General features: G+C 35.7%; 1 non-coding gene across 1 annotated transcript; it reads right to left on the bottom strand.

Moving 5' to 3' along the window:
• Positions 1-383: 383 nt before the first annotated feature.
• On the bottom strand, positions 384-455 carry TRNAT-CGU (transfer RNA threonine (anticodon CGU)). Its single transcript has one exon. It is a non-coding gene; the product is annotated as a tRNA-Thr (tRNA).
• Between the last annotated feature and the right edge of the window lie 3,994 nt (positions 456-4,449).

The raw sequence follows: 4,449 nt of genomic DNA on the forward strand, positions 1-4,449 counted from the left end.
CCAAATTAAAGACGTACCTACTTTCACACGCCTTCTATTCTGGACGTGAATTCATGACAATCAAAAAGGCTTTATGATATTGATACTGAAACTGTGTGTTGTACTAGTAGACTTTATTGTAAAACTCTTCTATATATGTTTCAACTAGACTGTGACTATAAATTAAGACTTTATATAATAGTATTACGTTCTTTGACTTGTTCCATATTCTAGCTGTGAAGCAATTTAGGAATACCATGGAATGGTAATAAATAATACATTAGTACACATCCTGATTAATTATAAATTGGTATTGATGTTCTCATCGTTTCAGCACAGATTTTACCCTTGTACATTATCAAGTCTAACGATTGTTATGTAAACCGATAATTAAAAATTAACTATGCCCCTTGTGAGGTTCGAACTCACGACCCCTGGTTTACGAGACCAGTGCTCTACCACTGAGCTAAAGAGGCAGACGCTCTCTTATGCTCCGTACTAAAAGACGTCTCGAACAAAGGTTAATTACAAAATAATTAGATCGAGGCTCTGTAATATTATGTATATAGATGAAATTTATACTAATTGCTAATGTGTATGTTTTCTCGGAATCTTCATGGCGATTTCCAACTTCGCTGTAACCTACAGTGTAAACCAAGGGATACTGGTTAGAATTTTCCATGCAGGGCAGTGTTATAGAATTACAACGATGTTTTCTACTGCCTTACTTACTTAATTACTGGCTTTTAAGGAACCCGGAGGTTCATTGCCGCCCTCACATAAGCCCGCCATTGGTCCCTATCCTGAGCAAGATTAATCCAGTCTCTGTCTTCATATCCCACCTCCCTCAAATCCATTTTAATATTATCCTCCCATCTACGTCTCGGCCTCCCTAATGGTCTTTTTCCCTCCGGCCTCCCAACTAACACTCTGTATGCATTTCTGGATTCGCCCATACGTGCTACATGCCCTGCCCATCTCAAACGTCTGGATATAATGTTCCTAATTATGTCAGGTGAAGAATACAATGCGTGCAGTTGTGTGTTGTGTAACTTTCTCCATTCTCCTGTAACTTCATCCATCTTAGCCCCAAATATTTTCCTAAGCACCTTATTCTCAAACATCTTTAACCTATGTTCCTCTCTCAAAGTGAGAGTCCAAGTTTCACAACCATAAAGAACAACTAGTAATATAACTGTTTTATAAATTCTAACTTTCAGATTTTTTGACAGCAGACTGGGTGATAAAAGCTTCTCAACCGAATAATAAGAGGCATTTCCCATATTTAATCTGCGTTTAATTTCCTCCGTAGTATCGTTTATATTGTTACTGTTGCTCCCAGGAATTTGAATTTTTCCACTTCTTCAAAGGATAAATTTCCTATTTTTATATTTCCATTTCGTACAATATTCTGGTCAGGAGACATAATTATATACTTTGTCTTTTCGGGATTTACTTCCAAACCTATCTATTTACTTGCTTCAAGTAAAGTTCCCGTGTTTGTGGATTTTCTCCTAACATATTCACGTCATCCGCATAGACAAGCAGCTGATGTAATCCGTTCAATTCCACTGCCTTCTTATACTAATACTTCATTATGCCGTACACGTTGACTTATGGTCGGCACCAAATCTTGTGATTCTTTTTCATCACTCCTTCAGTGGAACGTTAGCCATGGTAAAAACAGGGTGTTAAAAGGTGTCCAATATTTCAGGAGGTGATAGTATGCATCAAAACAACAAAATACTGTCTAATAAACATGGGTCCTACAACACATACTTTCTGAGATCTGAAAACTTGTTTAGAGGAGGTACTCGATGTAACGTACATTCATGGCAATGCATTCCTCTGCCCTACAATACGGCAGACTGCCAGATAATCATACCGTAATTGACACCCCTGGCATGGAATAATGATACATGCAAGGAATACTGAAAACAAAAGTCTGGTTGCGCTTGCGATTATGATTTCCGTATGACATTGAACCGTAGAATGAATATAACAATTCCTAATAATGCAAGAGTCGTTAGGCAGATTAATCAACCAGTTCAGTTTGGACTTGAAGACAGAACTACAACAATTATTTAAGCATGTCGGTAAACTAGTGATTCAGAAAATTGCAAAATACGAGTTACATGGTTCATATTAATTGTTTGTCAATTTAAATGAATTTGTCAACCCTGCAAATTGTACAGATAAATGTTGATAGTATTAATGCGCTCAAAGAAAGGGTTAAAACTAGTGCTGTTGATCGATCAAAATATTGAATCGATTAACTATTTGAATTTAATCTATTAATCGATAGGTTAACTGAGTTTTGATCACCTACCCTGTTCAACATTTACTCGGAGCATTTAGTGAAGAACTGTTTCCATGAACATGGGAGAAGTGATAATCTATACTAATAATAAATCTGTAGCCGAAATTTTTGTGATAATTTTCGATTTTCCCAAAAATAATTGGTCCTAACACATATGATTAACCACCCTGAAACCGAAAATCGCATTTTTGAAATTTTGTTTGTATGTCTATCTGTATGTTTGTTACCTTTTCACGCGATAATGGCTGAACCGATTTATATGAAAATTGGAATATAAATTAAGTTCGTTGTAACTTAGATTTTAGCTATATGACATTCAAAATACTTTATTTAAAAGGGGGGTTATAAGGGGGCCTGAATTAAATAAATCGAAATATCTCGCTTATTATTGATTTTTGTGAAAAATGTTACATAACAAACGTTTCTTTAAAAATGATTTCCGATAAACTTTGATAGGACTGATATTTAATGAGATAAATGAGTTTTAAAACTAAAATAACGCCATCTAAGACGGTGCAATGAATTAAGAACAAATGACTTCATCTATAAGGGGCCTTGGACAACAACAATCGAAACAGAGGCCTTGGACATCAACAATCGAAAGCTGTTAAACATAGCCTACAGTGAATGTTTCTGTGTTTGTATGAAGTAATATCAGAAGCTAAATTAACTGATTTGTATAATTAATTTTTATTTCACCATTGGAAAGTGTAGTTTCTCTAGATGGACATAATGCTATAATGTTATTACAGTAACGTCTGAGTAAATCGAGGACAGGTAAGATTAAAATAGCTTCTTATGCACAGAAAATCTGATAGGCTATTTTGTACATTCGTTTTCTGTATTTCTTAGAATAATATTTATGTACACTCATTTTTATCTCAGAGAATTAACGAACAACGAGAGTGTATTGATTTAGTATGCAGTAACAGTACGTTAGCTCAGCAATCCATTATTTTATAATTCAAATTTTAACTATGCTCAATTGAATCGTGTTAAAATACATAAAATATATATGCAATAAATACAATGCAAAAAAATTGGGTAATGAGCGAAGCAGATTATCTTGCGCTGTTGTAAAAGTTGTTCCCTGGATCAAACGTCTTATTTTAATTATGTAATTACTTTATATTTATTTCTAACAGGTGCAGCGGAGCGCACGGGTACGGCTAGTAGGAAGAATAAAGTGTATAAGATTTGCTGATGATATGGCGTTGTTAGCAGAAGAGGAGAAGATACTTAGAGATATGCTACTGGAACTAAATGACAGCTGTGAGCAGTATGGAATGGAGATAAGTGCCAACAAGACGAAGACCATGGTCATAGGAAGGAGAGTAAAAGAAGGTACTGTGTTCCAACCACGAGAAAGTCTCTGCCGGATGAGACGAAGAGAGGTAGGGGAGAGTCGGGTAGTATCGAACATCGGGTAATATCGGACAGTGAGTTTCTTTCATCTACCACACGATGATAGTACCTGATTGATATGGTTACGTTTCTGTGACGTCGCATAGAGAAACGTAACCATGTCATTCAGGCACTACCATATGGTGGTAGATGAAAGAAACGCACTGTCCGATATTATCCGATGTCCGATACTACCCGACTCTCCCCTAATGCTGTGAATGAATGTTGATGTCATAAGATGTCATAAGGTCACACACGTGGGTACTCATATCTCTATTGGCTCGCTCTCACAGCCAAACAATAACATTGATACATGTTTATACTACCCTAGTTACAAAATTAGATCACTGTTAATCTCCTGATCTTTTAATCTCTCCACACAGGAAATAACAAATGCAGGAGAGCGCATGGTTTTTAAACAGACGTTATAACGATAATATTATCTATCTACTTCGCTCTAATAGATGACGCAATAGTAAGCACATTCCTTTCACGGTTGATATCCTGGTTGGAGAACAGTAAACTTGCGCATTCTAAATGAGGCAAGTAGAATAAAATTGTCGGTTCTGGCGCAATTGACAAAAACGAGTCTAAAACGAGCTATTTTTCGTTATTTTTTATACATATGATTTGGAATTCTGGTGCAATAGAAAAGGGGTGCACTTTGGTATTGCTAAAAAATATGGGAAAAATATCAGGTTTATAAGAAAAAATCTACTATTAATGTGTGTTATTTGCATTTTAAC

Source organism: Periplaneta americana, chromosome 12, assembly GCF_040183065.1.
Source record: "Periplaneta americana isolate PAMFEO1 chromosome 12, P.americana_PAMFEO1_priV1, whole genome shotgun sequence".
NCBI lineage: Eukaryota > Metazoa > Arthropoda > Insecta > Blattodea > Blattidae > Periplaneta > Periplaneta americana.